The 22,630-nt window shown below is 35.6% G+C and overlaps 1 long non-coding RNA gene across 6 annotated transcripts in view; it reads right to left on the bottom strand.

Annotated features, from left to right (window-relative positions):
- The window catches only part of LOC101751538, an 85,365-nt gene extending 74,116 nt beyond the window's left edge, over positions 1 to 11,249 (bottom strand). Inside the window, exons 1-2 of one of the 6 annotated variants that reach the window (XR_005858940.1) lie at positions 11,039 to 11,241; positions 8,129 to 8,367 (exon numbers count right to left, since the gene is read on the bottom strand). This is a non-coding gene — a long non-coding RNA (uncharacterized LOC101751538). Of the gene's footprint in view, positions 1 to 8,128; positions 8,368 to 10,080; positions 10,378 to 11,038 lie in introns of those variants that run through there. The other 5 variants (XR_003074507.2, XR_005858943.1, XR_005858941.2 and 2 more) reach the window with 5 other exon arrangements.
- Positions 11,250 to 22,630: the final 11,381 nt, after the last annotated feature.

Consider the following 22,630-nt stretch of genomic DNA (forward strand, 5'->3'; position numbering starts at 1 on the left):
AAGCAGGTACACAAAAATGACCTTTCTCAATTTTACAGGACTTTTTCTTCTATAAAATTGTCAATGGCATTATATTTACACTTCGATATGGTTAATTTCTGTGCCCTAAAAAGCAGAATAATAACTAAAGAGCAGTAGCCATGCTATTGCCTATTTTTCCTTTCACTATCTCTGAAACATAACTCAAAAACAGACCAATTTTCCAGTTAGTGGCATATTTTAGCTTTCTGTAATGTGTGGAATAGCAAGCTGAGACATCAGTATGTCTTCAAAATCACTTTAGTCCTTGTCATCAAAGCAAGGATTAATTGCTTCACAGTAAACTTGCACAAAATGTATAGGTTCCAATTCTTTGTAAAACATGATGATCCTAGAGCTTTGACAGGTGACAAGCCTGACATCTCAGGAGACTGAAAAACTGTACATGGCCATAAAACACAGTGACCATAGAGACAAAAACTCAAGCATGACTCATATCCATCAAGTCACCTCTCCTCCAAAAGGCAAGTACCACTTCTAAAGTTGAGGGGTACTTTTGCCTGCATTAGACATGCACTCATTATCCCTGGTCACAGGAAACTCTGATAACTAATACCCATGGTGATGACAGAAGTCTGGAAAAAAAAATAATAATAATGTCCAATGAACAGGCTAGCAATTGTTTACTTAAAAAAAACATAAGTCTCCAGAATCAGTATATTGACATCTTTTTCACAGCTGTTTCCTTTCCACAGTGCTCTTCTGGCATTTCATAGTTTCAAAGTGTCTATTGTAATTTCACCGTGGTCTTCACTTCTATTTCAAATGAAAAAAATCTGGCAACCCTGAAAGTAAATGTTTGTGTAAATAACACAAGAAAAGGAGTAAGTTGACTATTCTGATTCACCCCAGAGGAGAGTAAGTTGTTGCTTTTGCCTTTTACTTCCTTTTTCAGACACATGCCCAACTGCAGCAGTCATAAGCCACTTACTGAAGTAATATGTAAACCTTTACTTCTTTAAAATTTTGCAAAGACTTAGCCATCCCTTTAGCCTTTCCTGCTTGCTTGTTTTTTCTTTCTGCTTCCTCATTTTTCTGCTATGTGAATTTCCCTAAATGAACAGTTCATTAAAGATGGGGAATATGTTTATCTTGCAAACCATTGTCAGGACCCCACCAGCACCACTCCCTGCAAATTTAATGAAATCCAGGCCTTTGTTTAAAAATTCTTAGGTGTAACAAAATCAGGATGATGAGAAACTCTTTTTTTTTTTTTTTTTTTTTGTACAGCTTCATTCTGTCTTTACTCTCTGCTCGTAAATAAGTTAAAACACCTTTCATATATTGGTAAAAAATACTTGAAAAAGATTCCACATCAGGACTTAAATATGACAAGTAATATTTCATATTCCCCAGTCATGTTGCATCCTGTATGAGTGATAAAAGTAGTACTTTTTTAAAGCTTGCCTAGATTTACCAGAATGACACTTGAAATATAATATGCATACAATCTACACATGATCTTTCAGGTAAAAAAAAAAAAAAAAAGAAACAAAACCAAAAACCAAATTTAAACACACACACACAATTTTAGCAAGTATTTCTAGCCTTTAAATATTGGATTTTCCCAGAGAGCTTATTCTCCCCAGTTCTGCAGGAACAGTCAGTGACTGGCTTATCACCGCAGCAGGTCAGTGAGCCCTTTATGGTGGCTAACAAAGTATTTCAATCTGCTTTAGGACTAACTGTTCTTCTTAAGTCACAAAACCTACAGTATGTTGACTGTAAAAGATGATTAACTAATTTTCAGTTTGTTTGTGGACAGATCACCATTTATAGTACAAACAGACAAATCACTTCAAACAGGGAGAACACTCAAAGTTAAGTGGTATATTTCTTCAGCCGATACCCAATGACCTTTCAAGATGAAAGCATAATAGTCAACACAGAAAGAGAGAAAAAGCCCTGTGTTCTGTTTGCAAGGTTTAAAGGTCACTTGGCTACAGAGAGAGCAGGATACAATGGAGACTGCAGAAAACTCTGAAGAGGCAAACATGGCTGTTCATTTAGAATTTTTTCTTCTAAGCCTCACCATTCACCACTAGCCTTCTTCACTTAACAAGTGCCTCTGTTCCCCAAGCTGAGGATACATTCTGTTTATTGTGTGGTTGAGACTCCACTTATGTATCAGCTGTCTATCTGCGCTCTTCTTTGGAAAGCAAGTAATGGGTCAAACCCAGAAGCAAAATGGCATGCTTATCCCATTCAGTTGTCTGGTGATCATATGACAGTGCTGAGAGAATATGATGGAAGTCTCACAAGACAAAGTAAGATATTATTCCCAATGAAAATCTCTGGCTACATGCACCTCTTTCTATCAGTACAATCAGGGTCTTTGTTCTGTCTTAGATCCTGGGAGTCAGCTCACTTCTTCCATTGAGAAAACTCAAAGTAATTTCCCACACTTGTAGCAAGGCATCCCTAGGTCATAAAGATTGTTGTGTTCCCTGAACACACAACAATGTTTAGACAGAAATAGAACATTAAAAACAAACTACTTCTTCTTTTTTTTTTTTTCCATTAATGCTCAGAAGTTATACTCCTAAAAGTGGACAGTTGTTAGCAAAATGCATTTCCAGCAACAGAAACTAGTTTGGACTATACAGAATGTGCTTTCAAAAACACTTACCAGCTTGATTTAAAACATTCTGTATTGCTTCTTTCAAAAAACAAATAGGGTTTGTCAGCACAAGTCCTGGAAATACCAATTATCTTCTATGCATTTTACTTTCCTATGCTTTCACTACTACCCATGAACACCTCCACAGTCATCTAACCACCAAATGAACTATGCTTCTCCCACATGTTGGCTGAGAGAATCCTTTTAACTGCTGAGAGGTGTTAACCCTTTTTAGCAGTGTCACCAAACTGACCAGCAATTTAAATGGCAGAAGCTGGCATTCCAAATACACCTTGTGCACCGTCATTAGAAATTATCTTTTGTCCTTACTCTATTCTCTCTGCATTAAAACACCAACAAAGATAAACATTGATGAAACATGGTTCAGTTTTGATACTAGACCCCACATTGTACCACCACCATCGTGCTTCTTTCTCTATTTTAACCCTCACTTGAAATATGCCTTTCTATTTGAAACTACTTTTTAACCTCTTAGTGCACTGTTTCTGAAAAAGGTAGAGTTGAATTACATCTCTGCTCTGGGAAAGTTGCCTCTAGATTGAATTTTTTTTTTGATCAAGAAGCTGAAGACTTAGGTGAGGAAGCATTAGTGAGATGATGTGGAAACTTGGGTGCCTACCTAACAGGAGATTAGAAAAACTGTTTGTTCAGTCTAGTGAAACAAAGGCTGAGGAGGAATAGATGTTAGTCTACATCAACAGGGTAAACACCAGAAAAGAAAATAGTCATTTAAGTGACAAACTGGTGTTGTCACTAGAGTAGGTGCAGGTGAACAGTTGGAAATAAATTTGGCAGGAAATCAGAAGAAATGCTCCAGTTCATAGAGCAGTCAGTTTCTGGAACAGAACCTCCCAGTAAGAAATGAGAGCACCAAAACAAAACGAAAAACAAACAAACAAAAATCTTAGTAGTTTTGGAGACAGAGAGAATTAATGAACGGGTCATCTGAAAAATGAAAATCTATATGAAAATATTGCAAAAATTTTCTGCACTTTTGTGTTCTTGGGATACTGTAATTTTTCATTTATTTATTTTGATTTTTAGCTAAAAAAACCTTAACGGAATTTCAAAAGCAGGCTGAAGGAGGCACGTGCAGGAAAGCTAATTAGACCTCTAATTTTGATTTTACCTCCTTTGAAAATTGCAGTGTTAGAATGGATCTCTTTAGATAGAAGAGAGATTACATGAGTAAATTTATGTTACCTTACTCTTGAAACATTCAGTGCTTCTATGGAAAGTTGAAGCTCTGAAAAGATTCAATGAAATACTGGCATAGAATTTAGAAGGTATCTCTCCACAATCAGTTCCCAGAGGCCCCCAGTTAGAAATATCTATCAGCTGTATCCCACAGCCCAGGTGTTCAGCTAACTGCAGCTCAAGGCCCAGCTCTGCGAAACACAAATACATGACTTGGTTTTACTATATAAATTGCTGCTGTGCTGTGTGGGAGTGTTCCTAACCTGAAAGATGGGCATGATAAGAAAAGAAAAACAAAGATATGAAGGAAATTGTTGAGAGAAAACCAGTTACCAGCTCAGGGAACAAAGAGAAAACATGCAATGTGAAACAGTATATAATGCTGAGAAAAAAATCCTAGAGAACCAAAACAAGAGCCTTGCTGGGGTCTGACTCTCTTCCTTCACCTGAAAGACTCATCTAGCACCTGCCTTCTAATAATTAGTTTAATATTAAATTAATCTCAGCTGTTAGATAATTTACCTATGTAATAAGCATGTCAACCAACAAATAAGTTATGTATACCCATATGCTTTGCAAGCGTTGGTATAAAAAAAAAAAAAAAAAGAAACCTGAAAGGCTTATGGTATTTGAAAAGGAATTCAAAAAATATCTCAGGGTTCAGAAGGTCAAGACATCCATTGAGAAACTTAGTTTGATCTTTTTGGATACATTAACATTTTAAAATACTATGCTTTTGAACAGTCTGACCCAAATTCTTGCCATCACCAAGTTGACAAAGCACATGGGTAAGATTTGAAGCTTTGTAACTACTGAGTACTTGACTATTCAGACTGAAGACTATATAATTTCTGCTTCCACCATGGGCCAAGCTGTGGCCTTCCTCCTTATATCCTCCTTATAAGTGTATGTCTGCATTTTTTCATGTAATTTCAAACTGGCTCCTTACTTGTTAATTTAATTTACATTGTTGAGATAGATTAACATGTTTATTCCCAGCTGGTGATAGAAATGTTAACAAAATTAATCTTCTCTGGTGCTGTCTTTATTGCCACTAAGGTCTATATCTGTTCTTACTGATAATCAGATAAATGTTGTCATATGGCAGGAAACAGTGAACAAATGTAGCAGTGTAAGGTTATGTTCAGCTGGACACCATCTACCCGGACGATTAATTGAAGGTATATGCTAAAAGCCACTGAAACTCAGCAGTTCCATCAAACAGAGGAAAAAAAAATAAATCAGTAGGAACACCATGGTCTTAGTCTGCAGTATTTTTGTGAGAAACAAAAGACAATCCAGATATATATTTTCAAACCTGCCAGGAAGTCACTGTCAGGTGCAAGCCTTTTTTTTTTCCTTATTGAATTATAGCTTCTATTAATACAATGGCATTGACAGTAAGGACAAAATCTAGTATGCTGCACTCCCCATGTCTTTCATCATCTCTGAGGTTTCAGTATATTCTTTCCCTAGTTAAAAAATCATTGCTACTATGTAATCTTTTTTATTATTATTATTTTTTCCTGTTTTCCTGTGTAGATGCTTAAGAAAGCTTTAAGTGCTGTTGGGGGGGGGGGGGGGGGGGGGGGGGGGGCGAAGGCTTCTGTGGTTGCAAGATATTTACAAGTATGTGACCTGCCATGTTTAGTCAGCATAGCCCACTATGATATAGTGATGAAGAAAGAGTGATTCCTAGTGGCAAATGAAGGTATGAAAGATCACCTTGCTTATAGAACATGTCCAGCCATATGTGACTTCTTCACACGGATAGTAGTGGGAAAGTAGATTTTGTCTTGAGTCTGAACCAAAAAAATCACATTTCAGAAGACTAAATGTCCAAACTACCTAGTTCCTATGCTCCATTTATATTTAGCAAACAAATCAAGAGACTGAGCATTTTAAGAGAAGGAGTTCCCATACTGGGAAGTACCAAAGATAGCTTGCTTCTAATCTTGAGAGGAAATGTCAGTTGCTTCAGTACTGCCTTTATCAGAGAATGAAGAAAACACTATTTGTGATTTTTCTCCAAATAATAGCTCCCAGTCCAATATACTGTGAGATTTGTAAGATCAATTGAACGCTCTCCGAGAACTGTTGAAAACATTCATAATGCAAAAAGCTTTCCTACTGCCATACGAACTCATTCTGAGGCCAATGTAATTACCATAAAGATATAATGGATTTGTTCTTTAATCTTCTCTTTAAAATGTTACAGTCATAGAATTAGTGAAAATTGTATAATGCATCTTTGCTGACTAGCAGTATATGAATAAGCAAAGACTACAAACTGAATTCCTGTTCAGCAGTTTTTAATGTTGTTTGGAAGAAAACAAGTGTTAAATCAGGAGCAATTCACCAATTCACAGATTTACTGAGCGCTTGATCAGTTCAATGTAGTCCAATAAATGAAGGTTCCAGTGACATTTCATAGTCAAACTATGTGGTCAACATAAAATAAATGATACTGTACTTAATATGTCAGTATGTCAGAAGACATTTGAATCCAAATTTTGAAGTGAGGTTTGAAATACAGATTACTATTTCTGAACACATTGAAGAGTACACTGCAGTTCCATGAGAATGAAGAGAATAAAAAGTCACTGAAGAACTCTGTGTGAATGGTCCCGACCTAGGAACAAGTAACAGGTGAGGAGAAAAGAGGATTCTACAGGGACATGATTTTCTTCAGGAAATAAGAATTACCTGTTAATTCTGCTTAATATATTCAGACTACAGACTACCGGACTGTTACCAAAGTTAATTAACTGCTAATTCAGAAGCCCTGTTGTCAAACAGAGTCAGGACAGATTAAAAGCTAACTATAAAAATACAGTAAGCCCTGTGGCTTCTGTGTACCAAATTCTCAACATCCTAATATCCTTGGCAGCTTGTAGACACTTCAGTGTAAGATTGAGTTCATGTCACTTCAAAGAATTTATCTAATAAAATTAGGTATCTTTGTAACCTGATAAAAACAGTAAAGAGAATATCGTTTTAATTGCCAGTGGAGAGAGACAGAAATTCCCAAGAGTGTTATATCGTATCCCAAAGTAATAATTCTCAGGTGGAAGAAATTGCTGTCTAGAGATATCTTGCTTCTCTCAATTATTCAGTCCTAGCTAAGAACTAATGTTACGTTTGTGGGAGATCTCTTCTATATCTTCGATGTAGAATTACACGGGTGGGACCTGTAGATGAAGACAGTTATTGTTACCTTGCAGTGATGCCATAACTATATATTGTGGCAAATCTTATAAATCCTGTACATGGAGTTGCTCAGGTATGTGCAGAGAAAAGCAATGAAGCTAGTTAATGGACTAGAAAGCAGGTGTTATGAGGAGAATCTGAGGAAAATGGAGTTTTTATATCAAGAACAGGAGTCTGAGAGGAGACCTCACTTCTCTCCACAACTACTTGAAAGGAATTTGCAGTGAGGAGGGGGTCAACCTCTTTTCTGAGGATGTGACAAGCGACAGAACATGAGGCAACAGTCTCAAGTTGTGCCAAGACAGGTTCAGATTAGATACTAAGAATAATTTCTTCATGGAGAGTCTGGTCAAGCATGGGAACAGGCTGCCCAGGGAAGAGGTGGACTCCTGATTCCTAGAGGTAGTTAAATGATGTGTGATTGTGTCACTGAGGGACACAGTTCAGTGATGGGACCTGGTTGATTAGGTTGACCTTTTCCAATCTATATGATTCTGTGTTCTGTTTTCATTTCTAGGTGAATGGTTAAGATGACACATAGATCAGAGTGAAATACTGCAACACTAGTAAATAATGAAGTAATTAAACCTTTATACCTTCTCAGGAAAATGAGTATGGTTTTTGATCCATGATAAGAAGTTAACAACATAGTTTAAAATACTCCTGATATCACATAGGAAAAATAGTATAAAGATAGCAGAACCAGATAAGTGAAAATAATTTGAACTTCTCTTGGCATAGAAATAAGTTTCCTCATCAGATCAGTACTCCAGAGCATGATCTTGTCAAACTCTATCTGGAATCTTGGAAGAAGAAATCCAGCTGACTGGTAATTACTGATATTAAAGAAAAGGTACCTTTGTAAGCTGTAGTATGCATTGAGGGAATCAAACAAAGAATTTTGATATTGTTTTTTATTATGGAAGACTATATGTATGACTATATACAGAAAGAAGGAAGAGGACTTCTAAAATTGAACTCTTTATCAGAAGAGCATTGCATTCCATCTTAGGAAGAAGTTTTTAAAATTTAATTACTTACATTAGCAGAATGTTCCAACACTGATGTGTGAAACAACGATCAGAACACAGAATTCCAGAGTCACTGAGGTTGAAATTTCCCATCAGGTATTTGTATACACTGATAAGACCTGTCTGAGCCTCTTGTACTCCAGGCTGAACAAACAGCTCTCTCAGGCTCTCCTTTTATGACAGATGCAACGAGCTCTTAATAGTCTTTGTGGCTCTTCAGTGGATTTGCTCTGGCATCTCCATGCTTCCCTGATAATGAAAAGCCCAAAACTGAATTCAGTATTTTATATCTCACTATACCTGAGCAGAGAGCTCAACTCCCTTGACCTGCCACCTTAGCCATTATATTAATACACAGTTGTCCAAAATACGTTTACTTATGTGATGTTGTTTTTTTTTTTTTTTTGCAGGAAATTATTGCTTTTGACCAATACTATACTTTATACAAAGTAAGAAAGGACAGTACTTTTCAAGAGTACTACTTATATATATTTTAAGTCATTCATTTTAAAATTATTTTTCATATAGAATCTCATCTCATAAAAAATAAAAAAATTCTTGACCTTAGAGTGTTGTTGCAAAAAGATTTTGAACAATTAGATATTTTTCTACTTATGTGCTACATGAAATTTCATTAGAATTCTGCAAACTACAGCAAGAAACAAAAGATATTTTCCTGAAAGACTCTTTAAAATACCAGTTTTAAGTAGCCCTTTACAGTTTAATTACTCGTATGTAACAGAAGGCAGCTGACTACTAAGAAACCATCAGAGTCATCAGGGCAAATAAGAATGCTAATACCAGGACAAACCGTTTTCAGGATACCTCCTGCAGTCTCACAAACCACAAAAGCTGAGTATTTTTCTGTAGCTACAAAGGACTTAGTTTGAACTTAGCTTTTCACCATCACTCATGTACATCAGACCTTTCCGAGACAGCATTGTTTGCTGGAGATTGTTTATTCACTTAATGCAGAAAGCTGCTCTATCTGATGTTAAAAGGTTATCATGAAAAAAAATAAATACATAAGCAACCAAGGAACACCAGCCCTTCACCAGTATAGAGAGACTGGAAATTAAAATAAAGCTCTCAATATAAGGAAAACAGCTGCTGCATTCACACAATCTGATCTTCAGAAAATAAACATTTATAAATAGGTCATTAACTTAGTGGTTCTTGTTTCACGAGAAGATATTTAAGCTTCACAAAATGGTTTGTAAGCTCAAACACTGCTGTCATATTTCTTTCCCCCAAATTTGCCTGTATTCAAGAATATTTAATTTCAGATTTCATCTACAGAATTCACCATGATTTCACTCTTCGCTTATTCTCTTCTTAGTTTTTCCAAAACTAATTTTAGTACGAGGTGGTTGTATACTTAGAAGCTGTCACTTGACTTTCATGCCAAACCTTTAATTTATTTAACCATCCTCAATAGCTTATGGTTTATGCTTTAGAATCAGTGAAGATGCTTTTTCTACTTGCCCTTGACACTTATGACTTTGTCTAATAAAAGTTCATTTATAAACATTTCTGATTTTGACTGCATTCACTGAGAGACTTTTTCTTACCAGAGTAGAATATTGGATAATTTTTGATGGAACGCACTAAAAAGGAAGGATTTGAGGTCCTGTACAAGTAATACTGAAAGCTTGTTCTGAACAACTGCTAAAGACTTGAGAATAGGACTCTTTTTTTTCCTTGTTAATACAATTCCAAACTGCCAGCTGATTTCTCAAATAATGAGGACTTAATAGATGGTAGTTCTAGGAATTTAAAATTCATTGCAAGATTTATTACTTTCACTTACAGAGTAAAGGGCTGTCCCAAACACTAAAATTACAATTTTTTTAGGAAATTTAGAAATGTTATTTATATATATATTTCATGATGTTTAAAGTTTGTCTGTGATGTTTAAGTTACAATTCATGCATTTATATTTTTAATCTGAGTAACACTTACCTAGATAACTCCGTGACAAATCTGTGCCTGTGACAGGGGGGCAGTAGGCTTGCTGCCCACCCTGGCTTCCCGAAAAAAAAAAAAAAAAGAAAAAAAAAAAGGAGCAGCGACAACGATCTAAGAAGGAGAACTTATTTTACTAACTATGATTTTGGAATGCTAGATGACACGACATAATACAATCTAATTGGAAGTAAGGGTAAATAAATCAAATGAAATGAGAGAGAGGGGAAGAGAGAGGGGAAGAGAGAGGGGAAGAGAGAGGGGAAGAGAGAGGGGAAGAGAGAGGGGAAGAGAGAGGGGAAGAGAGAGGGGAAGAGAGAGGGGAAGAGAGAGGGGAAGAGAGAGGGGAAGAGAGAGGGGAAGAGAGAGGGGAAGAGAGAGGGGAAGAGAGAGGGGAAGAGAGAGGGGAAGAGAGAGGGGAAGAGAGAGGGGAAGAGAGAGGGGAAGAGAGAGGGGAAGAGAGAGGGGAAGAGAGAGGGGAAGAGAGAGGGGAAGAGAGAGGGGAAGAGAGAGGGGAAGAGAGAGGGGAAGAGAGAGGGGAAGAGAGAGGGGAAGAGAGAGGGGAAGAGAGAGGGGAAGAGAGAGGGGAAGAGAGAGGGGAAGAGAGAGGGGAAGAGAGAGGGGAAGAGAGAGGGGAAGAGAGAGGGGAAGAGAGAGGGGAAGAGAGAGGGGAAGAGAGAGGGGAAGAGAGAGGGGAAGAGAGAGGGGAAGAGAGAGGGGAAGAGAGAGGGGAAGAGAGAGGGGAAGAGAGAGGGGAAGAGAGAGGGGAAGAGAGAGGGGAAGAGAGAGGGGAAGAGAGAGGGGAAGAGAGAGGGGAAGAGAGAGGGGAAGAGAGAGGGGAAGAGAGAGGGGAAGAGAGAGGGGAAGAGAGAGGGGAAGAGAGAGGGGAAGAGAGAGGGGAAGAGAGAGGGGAAGAGAGAGGGGAAGAGAGAGTTTCCGAAACCGAAAGCCCTACCTGATGAAGGTGCACGGCTTGGAAGCACACCCACTCCTCTCCCTGGCAGCAAGCGAAAGTGAAAAAGACCGTGCGCAACCGGATGACGTAGCTTCTACGATGTATCTTCCTTCTCTGACTGTGAGGTCCTCTGGGATACATAGTTCTTCTTCCTTTTGTCCATGATGTTATGATGTGGAATACCGATAGCAGAACTACAAAACCATGACAACACTAAATATATGCAATGCTTTAATTGCTGTAAGTATGAACTAATATTCTCAAATTATTTCAATGCACTATTTTCTATTTAGATCTTAAAAACAGGAAAATAAAAAGAAGTGACAGATTTTTAAACAAAGTAAACATTACATCTGAGAAAGTTTATTATAATTTACTTCAGCATGATTAAAATAATATAGTAGTTCATTTAAACAACACTCAAGATGTGCAAATTATTGCTCCCATGAGAAACAGTATTTTCTTCATGTGACTGGCTCTCTAGATGTCCAGAACTGCTGCTGAAGTCTGTGTTATTGTAAAGTAAGGTGAAAACAACGAAAGAGGAAACAGAATGGAGATATCAGCTCTGACCTAATTGGAACAAAGCTGCTAAGTGAAAAATGCACATTGTGTCTCAAAATTGTTTTAAAGATAGACAGATATACAACACAATCTGCAGACTTTTCTTCTGAAAAGAAGTTTACATATGGTCTGTGAATACATTTCTTACTTAGAATACATAAGGCTTTCTTTCCCAAATTTACTTCAATTTTATCTGAGGATATAACAGAGGGAGCTGCTTGGAGGACAGAAAGTCACAGCATTAGTAGGTAGGATCCATTCCACTGCTTTTACTGTCAAAAAATATACCGTAAGAAACAAATGCAAAGTAACTTTGGGAAAGATAACAATATGTACCAACAGGACTGGGGATGGATCCCAGCTGGCAGGTTCCTGCTCTGTCACCTACAGCCAGCAAGAAAGACAGGAGCTGTCAGAAGAAACCTCTATGTCTTACCTACGGTAGTTAGAGAATCACATTTATTTGTAGAGCACCTGAACTGAGCTATGTTAAAGAATACGTTACATAAAGATTTGACTAAGATTCTCATCTTCTTAATTAGGTCTCTTGCTAACTAGAGTTTACACAGTAAATAATAGCTGTTACCTTTTATCAAGAAAAGAATAACAATTGAACATGTAAATTGACAAAAGAATAATAATATACTGTTTGCAAAGGTAAGATAAAAATAAAATGAAAATACTTAAAACATTGTTTTTTATAATGTTCAGTGTATACTAAAATCATTTGATACGTATCGAGTTAGGGGGTAGCTCCCTTGTGGAACTTATTTGTAAGAAACAGCTAACATCTTACTTTTAATAATAGTATCAGTCATTACCAGTATTTCTTCTTACTTTAAGATTCCAGATTTTTTTCCATAGGCAAAAGATGCCTTTACTGAATGGTTAAATGCCAATAAAGAGTTAAGAAGTTCTATATTCTGTCTCCTTTTCTCACTTGACTTCATGTTTATTACACTGGATATATCGCTGAGGAGTCAGTAGTAGTCTTCTGTCACTGGGACAGTTAGCCTTTCCAATAGAAAGTTTTAAAGAATCACAGGGAGAAAAAAGTGATTGGGAGCAGCTGTGCAACAGGCAAAGGAAAAAGAAGGAAGGGCAATTGCACCAAGAGAAGTGGTAAACCTTGTAGCAAAAAAAACCTGAGAGGTTTTTATTTCTTTGTGTTTATGAGAGAAGCAGAGAGAATAATGTGCATTCTAAAAGAATGGACAAGAAAGAAGAACCCAAATTGCTGGATGAAAGTCTGATATCCAGATCACTGGATTAAGACTGATGAAGGCAAAAAAATGCAGTTTTTAACTGGCACCTGATACTCACTAAGTGGCTGTTCTCAAGTAGTAGATACGTAATGTTGACTTCAACAATGAAAACTGTGAATCAGGATTCTTAATCAAAGAGGGCTGGATCCTATCAATGAGAACACCAAGCTACTGATGTAGTGGCTCCCAGCAAAAGATTATGTGAAGTGGAAAGACATACAGCAGTCCTTTTGGCTTTTCCTCTCATCTATGCTCGACACTTCTCCTATCTCCCAAGTAGTTCCTCATTCATGCAAACAACTTTAAAGACATCAAGTTCCCAGTGAAGATAAATTCTATAGGAATACTCTATATTTACAATAGTAAACAATAAAATAAAACAACATACTGTCAGACCAGGATTGGGTAGAGTGCTTTACTGTCCTCCGTCAGGCCGCAGTGATCAAGCTTGAAGCTGCCCAACTGTAGACTGATCATTATAGAACAGATATTCAATACTCTTAGCCATCAAACAGCATCTAGATATTACAGTAATTGGTATTCTCTCCAAGTAAAGCAGGTTAAATACTCTCTGCAGCGTGTTATTTTGAAATGCAAAACAGATGTATATTTGTTTTGGCTTCTGCAACTGATATTTAAAATAGAAATTTGAAAGTAGATGCAGAGAAGTAATATTCTAACATTATTTCATTCTACTGTCTTCATCCCTACTTAGGCCTCAATTTCTGCAATAATAAATGCACATGATTTTATTTTTTCAAGTATTCCTATGCTCCTACAGAGGAAAAACAAATATAAATTTAAAAAGTAAGATAGAAAGAGTTCTTTCACATCTCATATCTCCAGATGCATAAACTTCATTACAAGCAGTTTGCTTGTATAAAATAAAGTCATCCTGTAGAAGTTAGATCTTCAAATATCAAAAATCACAAGGAACTTGGAATCTATATATAACGGTAATAGATTAACTCAGTTTTTTTTTTTTTTTTTTTTTTTTTTTTTTGCAAGATGCATGAAATAAATTAGCATGGACAAATACTTCATAGATTCACTCTCAAATGACTTCCAATTGGCAACTACAATCTCTCGAGAATTCATGTCCTACTTTAGCATATGCAGAGGTCATTCAATCACATAAATGAACAAATTTAAGAACTAACCTATCTGGATAATTACTCTCATTCTGAAGAAAATGCATTTCCACTCTTACATGTTTACTGCATTGACAAGAACCCAGTTATCTTTTTGTTAAATACAGTGGAAAACAGAAATAAAGAAACAAACAACAACCAACTGAAAATGCCTCCTCTCAAACACAACGGATTTTGGTTTTCTAGCATTTAATATTGATAAATGTGGGTGTATGGCAAAAGAAGGTGATGCCAGTGCCTTCAAGTAGGATGCAAACCCAACAAAACAATTGGAGGAAAAAATGGAAGGAAAAATTTCTCACACCTCCCAATGACCAGTGGCAGCTCCATCCAGAGAGAGACTACTCCTTTAGCTGCTAACCCTTATATAAGAGTGAGGAGGGGTGGAGCATGGAAGGAGTCATGCCTTTGATTCAGGCAGTGACCTGGCAATTCCACTTCAGTGGGCAAGAATTTTTCAACCAACACTATTTGCAGATCCTTCAAGTAATGTTATAATAGTTATTCACAGACATTTTTTCCTTTTCTACTGAAACCAGTAAACTAGTTACAGGATACTTTGAATACATTGTGAAATATAATTAAAAAAAAAAAAAAACGCATTTTGGTAAAACATATTTATTTACAGGGCTTGTGAAGCCCCTAAAGAGTAGTTTTGAAACATTCCACTTTGTTCAGCAACTTTGTGATCATTCTGTGGCCAAATATTATTTTCATAGAAACATAGAATCCTTGGCATTGGGCAACCTGTTCCAGTGCCTCACCATCCTCACTATAAAAGACTTTTCCCTTATATGCAACCTAAATCTTTCCTCTTTAAGTTTGAAACCATTTGTCCTTGCCCTATAACCACATACCCTGCTAAAGAGTCTATCTTCTTCTTTCCTGTAGCTCTACTTTAGATACTGACAGGCCTCTATCAGATCACTTTGCTGCCTTCTCTTCTCCAGGCTGAATGGCCCCAGCTCTTTCAGCCTGTCTTTGTAGGAGAGATGTTCCATCCCTTGGATTATTTCTGTGATCCTCCATTGGATGTGTTCCAACATGTTTATGTCTCTCTTGTACTGAGGTCTCCACATCTGGACTCAGTACTCCAGGTGAGGCTTCACCAGCTCAGAGCAGAGGGGCAGGATCATAACCCTCAACCTGCTGGCCACAATTCTTTTGATACAGCCCAGGACTGACTTTTTTCTCCTTTCTAAACAGCTTGTAGATGACAATAGCCACACTCCAGCCATGAGAACCATACCATCAGGTTTCGGTGACAGCAAATATATTGTGGTTTTCTAGTAGCGCAGTAGATTCTAGCTCTTTCTATTTGTCTCCCAGTTTTCTGTTATGTAACTAGCAATGTTATACTCTATTTCAGAAGAATATCAGACTGTGTTTTGAATATTGCTTATTGTACCACATAGTAGTTACAATATTAAAATCAGTTTTTCTTATCCTCTAGCTATGACATTTTAGTACTTGTGTCTAAGAACTAATAGCTTAAAGGAAACATAAAGCAAAACAAAAAATACTTTTTCCAATTTTAGTTCTTTCTATTTAGGTCAAGATCTAGAAGTTACATTTTTGTATGTGATTTATTGATAGTCAGCATGAAAGATGATTAGGTCAAATTTTATCATCTGATATTTTATTGATAGTAAGAAACAAACCTAGGCAGGTTTTTTTATATTTCTTAAGAGTCTCATAGCTATAGTGGTCACACTGTCTGTGTAATGGAATTTTTGCAAGTGATTTTGACCTAAAAATGAGGTTCATTTGGGATGAAATTTAAAATTTAATTTTTACATTTTTATTTTATTTTTTTCCTTCTGAAATATAAACAACTAGTTTAAAAGCTGCCTCAGTCTTAACTTCTACCACCTTAAAATGTTATTCAACACAAGCTTGTTAGATTCCTTGTAATGTTATACAAGTAACTCTTGAAGATATACTATACATAATAAATTGAAAGGACAAGAACAAATGCCTTTAAAAACCTGTAGTGAAATAGGAGCTTCATTTTCATAGTCAAGTCCAAAGTTTCATAATTTAAGGCAACGTAAAGAAACATTACTTGAAAAGCAGTCACTGGAAGTCAGTGCATTAAAAATGATGTGATAAATACAGGTAGTATTGGTATCACATAGTTGCACATTAAAACAGAACGACAAAATGCAATGGGTGGAAGGAAGTTCTTTATGGGTAAGGAGGAGGAATATACAATAGATTAAGTAAGTTAACAGCATTTATAAATATGTTGAATAAAACAGAATAATTAGCATGAGATAGAAGGGTGTAAGTCCCTAGGCTGGTTCAGAGTAATGTTAAGCTCCCTAAGCTAAATATTATTGCCATGTTAATCTTTACACAAAGAGTTGTCATTTCTGAGTTATGATTCACTGCTAATATAGCCAAAATGATGTTGGTTGACAAAGAAAGGTGGTATCTAAGCTGAATTCATATCATTGTATAGCTAGGGTGAAAGAACAGTGAGGAAGGAGCAATTATGACTCAAAATTAGAAATTTTCCAGAGGAGGTCTGGGAGTACAACATTTTTCACTAAATATTAATGGGATTTGAGTACCTAGCTGCACTAGTGACCTTTGGAAATCCTTACCAAAGTGACTGAATTGCAGACAAAAATACAGAATTTCTCAGCAATTTCCACTACTGTGCTTGTAGACTGGATGGTAGACAGTATTGTACCTATCATTAAATGATGTATTAAGGATGAGCCTGAAAATTATATACCAGTGAACTTGACCTCAGTATCGGATAAGTTAGCTGGGAACATACATATAGAGACTTACAAAACACAAATATGACCGCAGTACAATAGAAATCAGCAGAGCTTCTGTAGAAAGAAATAGAACTTCTTAACCTTGGTTTGTTCAAGAGAAGAGAGACAAGAACAGATAGAGAATTATTAAATGTAACTTATTTGGACTTCTGAAAGATTCCATGGAAAATGTGTGGCCCAAAGATGCTACCAGGAGAAGCAGGTAGTGTTAGAGAAAAATATAATATTTAATAAGAATGCTACTATATGAAAACACAAACCTAATAGAAATAGTGGTTAATAAAAGTAAGTATTTTCTAACGTAACAAAATGCATAAAGATGACTTTTATAAATACTGTTATGCTATTATCTAGGGGGTCATGGGTGTCTATCTCGGCTTTTATGGTTAGTTTTGGTCAACTACCTTTGAATTCACATGGAAGAGGTTGTGAAGAAAATATGAAAACTGACTGTAAGCAGAGGCAAGCAAACAAAATAAATTTTCATTATTATCACTATATTTGTCATGCTGTAACATCAATTTTAAAAGTCAATGACTCTAAAAATGCCAAAAAAATAAATACAAATCAGTAACATGGAAGAAATTAACTGTACTTTTAAATAGCGTTTGCAATTTATGTATTACTAAATTGCTGGATACTATTGCTTTCACCGGGGACATTATCTGCCAAGTTCTTAAACAGACAAGCATCCAATCTTCCTGTTGAATATTTGCTGCTTAGTCTCAAACCATGTCTGCTAATTATTTCAGAGTTCTAGGCAAAAAATAAGTCAAGAACATTTCTAACATTTCAATTAGTCTGATTACTTAAGTTCCAGGGCCCAAGAATTTTCCTTAACTGTTCTCAGTTGACAAGCATAGAAGTATACATTATGTATTGCTGAGGTCTGGTTTTAATACTTCATCAAATAAATTAAAAATGAACAAATAACAACATCAAATAAAACAAATTAGAATTAAGTATTTGATTTGCTATTTATCTCTGTCATTTGCAATCATTCAAGCAAACATCAGGTATTTTCATTCTGCTACAAAGTCAGGATTAATGCCCAACTTGCATTCTCCTGAAGTTGATATCAGTGAACACAGAATACTCACATCCAAGAGATGGAAAAATTTACATATATATGAAAAAAAAAATATCTACCATTATGCCAGTCAGAATACAATTATAAGGCACTGTCACTCTCCATCAAATAACTGGTCATCATTCATTATAAATATCTAGAAACAAACCAGTCCATTATGAATAATATAAACTTCTAATCACTTATAAAAGGATTGTAGCAACATCTTGCCATGTTAACTTAGAAATGGCAAAGTCACTTGAAGACTCAGCTTTTCTAGGCCTAATTCTGTGACTCCTGCGAGGCACAACATAGACGTGAATTTGGAAATATTTAAATGAAATTCATGATGTTTGTGAGTTTTTTAACAGTGTCTTTTTCTGAAACAGAAATGCCTGTCAAGATAGACCATTAAACTTTCGCTGTGTAGAGAAAGTATAACTCATCTTTTTTTTTTTTTTTTTTTTTTTTTTTTTGAGCAACATTCACATCTGGATCTAAGGATTTACAGATAGTTTATGGTATATGATGGCCTGTTACACAGCATTGGACCTCAAGCTCTGGGAGAGCTGCAGGAGCTCAATCCAACTGCCCAACGATTGCTTTCCAAGACATTTAGACATTTAATATGACATTGAAATGAGAAGAAACCTGCATTTATATGAAGTAAGTAGAGTAAATTCTTACATTTCATCTGGAAGCAGATGGAATAAACAACAAAGCTGTATACACATTTGAACAGAATCCTAGAAATCAGTTCAAAATCAGCAGTAGGATTGTGACCACAATAATTTTCAGTATGCTTTGCCAGAAGACTAAGTAAACTTCTAAAGGTGACTTAAAAGTCTTTTGTGAACTGGACTTTCAGTATACAAAGCAAAACACATTCTGTTTACTAATTCAATTCATTTATTACCAAGAGAAAAAGACACGTATACTTTTACATAATTTAGCATCTTCATTTGTTTAAATTTAGCATTTTCATTTGCTTTTTAAAAAGCAAATTTAATTTCATGTTCTATTTTACCTCCAAATAATTTTTGAGCACAGTAAATCATACAAAGCCAAGATTCCTTCTGTCAGTGAAAAAATACATCTTAAATTATATGCCAAAATCTTTCAAAGCATATTTTACTTTCTACAGCACAACTTTTTATTAATTCAGTCTTAAACATACTTTACCATACAGATGTAAAATATCCCATCTGTTAGACTAATTTTTTCTTTCCCTAATGTTGAAACCTATGAGGCCACAAACTGCCACACTGCTAGCTGAAAAAGAAATTACTTGTTTTAGCAGAACTGTTTCTGTGAAGGTCCTACTCTCATACTTCAAATTCCACATCTGTATTTTCTATGCAGTAACACTTCTACTGTCACCCTCTACAAACTTCTGACTTTAAGTGCTTCCAAAGTGTATATCTTGCAATTAGATCAGAAGAAAACATCACAACACACTCAGAGTTCACTTGAACAAAATAAGCCCACTTGCTTCTTCCTTTTGTGCAGAAATAAACTTGTAATTTCTATTTCTCATGTACCCAAAGGAACATCAAAAGATATTAGCTTATGAAATAATAATAAAAAAATATTAGTCTATGACTTACCATTAAACACAGAGATTTGTTTACCTTTCCAAGACACTCTCTTAATGTCCGTAATGGACTTACATGAGGTATACTCACAAAGTTAATTTGCATGATTTTATTAGAAAATACTGCTATGACTACTGTAGACTACTTCAGTTGACTATTGAAATTCGTATTTTTTTTTAAGTTAAACTTAAAATGAATTTGCTATATCAGTGAGTAGTTTGGAGTTGCATTTCAGCAGCACAATGTTTACATAATCTAGATTGCAAGAGAAGATGAAGCTTATCCATGCTAATTTCATTCCAGCCAACAATCTTTTCGGTGCTTTAAAGGAAGACAAAGACACTTGTGCAGTTTATTCTATTTCATATATCCAGAAACTACTTTAGAAAAAAGAAAACAAATTTTGAAGGCTGTTGATTGTATTGAGCCCCAAGAGCATATTTCTATTTAATGCTTGACAGCCTACAGCTATTCATTCCTGCTCAGGTACACAGCAGTTAAATCATGGGTCCACCTCCAACTAAGTCCAGATTTTTTCAAAACCAACTTAGTATTTGTCTAGTAAATGTAAACAAGGCGGTTTGTGCCATTCTCATCAGCCCATTCCATTGCTCACTCTTCTTCACAGCTTCTTAATTAGGAAGTATTTCCCTAACATTAATTTTTTTCTGCCTTCTTCATTATTTCCCACAGCCTTCCCAAAAGGTTGTCTTCGCTTTTGCTTTTGTTTCTAATTTTTTGTTTGTTTATTTACTTATTTATTTACTATTTTTTCTCCTTGGAAATCTGAAGTCAGAAGAATTTGCAACAAGTTATGACATTAGTGAAAATAGGTAAGATTCAGTTAACCTATGACACCTTTTCATTCTGTAGGTTCCATTTGTGTTTGATGAAGATATATAGACACTGTTAGCATGTGTGATTGACTGAACAATCTTTTTTAGATAAACATGCTGATGACATAAATTATTATGGTAACCCCTTAAATATGCTGTCTAGATCTCCATGGAAGGGGAACTAAAGATTACTAGAGAAAATGAAGATCTATCTTCAGTCAGATGAGTCATATGCAAAGTGTATGCACTGTGCCACATTACCATGTTTGTCATAGGATAGAGCAGTATTAATATGGGAATTGGGTTAATGTGGGGAAGATGGAATATCAACGAATACCTCACAAAACTCTAATGCTGTTCTGTATGTGGTATACTGAATTTACAATCTTTTATGAAGTACATTCCTTGCACTTGTGAGAAATACTACAGGCTTTTTCACTGGAGGAGGTACATTATTTCCAATTTCCTGTCTATACAAAGGAATTAAACTTGATTTTTTCTCCCTGGAGTTCAGAAATTTCTATGGAGGAAGATACTTCCTTTCCTTTATCAGGAAAGTGTCAGTAAAAAATGTAATTAAAAAATAGACTTTCCCCTATGTTTCTGAAGTTTTACTTAATCTATTGACCAAGCCAAACATAATTCGTGGTGAGAATCTGGCATAAATTTAATGTTTTTTGGGTTTTTTTTTTTCTGTTTTTTTTCTTCTAGATATTTCTCATAAGTTGGAAATCGCTTTGGAATTTGTTTTTCTAAATGGAAAACTAAGTACAAGTCTCACAGAAAACATCAGAGAGCTGACTAACTACATACTTAACTTCTAGCAGAGGACATAAATATCTCCTCAGAATGAAAAAGTAAATTATTTTAATCCATGGTGTCAAATAATTGGAAGCAAAATGTGCTTAGAACTTCTGTTTGCATTTTGTCTGACGTTTTAGGAATAAAAGGCATCCCTAAAGCATCGCCAGAATGGATATATACAACCTTAATGATTACTAAAAGGATGATGCTCAGGGTCTGAAAAAAATAAAAGATTGATCTGGGGCAAGAATTTTTGGCAGACCTCTTAAGAACAGTCTTCTAAGAAAAAAACAAATGATTTTTCAGACAGTCTATGGAGAGTCTGTGCAGTGAGTCTGTTTAGTTGTTTTGCAAAGACGACAACATAAATATACTAAAATCAACATTGTCTGCATTAATAAAAATACAAATGAAAAAGGAAAACAATATTTTTAGTCTTCCTTAGGTATAGTTGTAGCAGTTAGCATTCTGTTGATCAAGAGAACTCACTAATTTAAGTAATTGTTTATGCAGATACTTGAAAAAGAAATATATTGTTCAAGGATGTCTGAAGTGATATGCTTTATGGTGTGTATGAATAGAACGTTAGAGAGCAGTGAAAAAAGATTTTTCGGTAGTGGCATAAAATTGTCTCTTTAGCTTGCCACTATATTTAACTGAAGGACAAACCCTACGTTGTATGAGAAATACAACATGTGGAGTTTCCTAGAAAGCAATCTAATGACTTGGAGAATACATCTGCATGAAATAGAAACTTACTTTACTTCAGTTTGGAGCTGAAAATTTGTGAACATAATCTGTTCAAGTTTATGGTTGCCATATGGCTTTTCTGTGATAAAGCGCTTGAGTGCGTAAGTAAATAAGAATACACAAAACAAATCATACAAATTAAATCATGCAATTCCTAACAGAATATTTAAGATCTCAGTTATTGCTAGTAGATCAGTGGTCAAGCATATTTAATTTCCAAACTGGCAGAGAATGTTCATATGGATCATTCTGATAGTTAATCAATTTGCAATATCTTTACTATGCAGATTTTCCCATATTATAATGAAGTACTCTGTGCGCAATACTTTTCATTTCTATATGATGCTTTTCTTTAGTACAACTTTTTTGTTTTAAAAAACTATTAAAGATGGAATATATTTTTAATTTCACAAAGAGAATAAGAGAGAATGAGTTCCAAATTTTACTGACAAATTTTTAAGGGGAGAAAAAATATGGTTCCTGGATTTTGCCAGCTGTTTCAGAAACCCTTTTTCAGTGACTTGTAGAAAAGGCTTAAAATTAAAGATTTTAAGCTTCAGTGTTTGTGATCAACGGCTCTATGTCCATGTGGAGGCTGGTCACCAGTGGTGTCTGTTAGGGGTATATCTTGGGGAGGGGATTGTCCCCCCTACTCTGTCCTTGTGGGGTCCCATCTGGTGTACTTCATCCAATTCTGGGACCCCCACCAAAAGAAGGATGTGGAGTTGCTGGGGCAGGTCCAGAGGAGGGCCTTAAAGATGATCAG

Source organism: Gallus gallus, chromosome 3, assembly GCF_016699485.2.
Source record: "Gallus gallus isolate bGalGal1 chromosome 3, bGalGal1.mat.broiler.GRCg7b, whole genome shotgun sequence".
Taxonomy (NCBI): domain Eukaryota; kingdom Metazoa; phylum Chordata; class Aves; order Galliformes; family Phasianidae; genus Gallus; species Gallus gallus.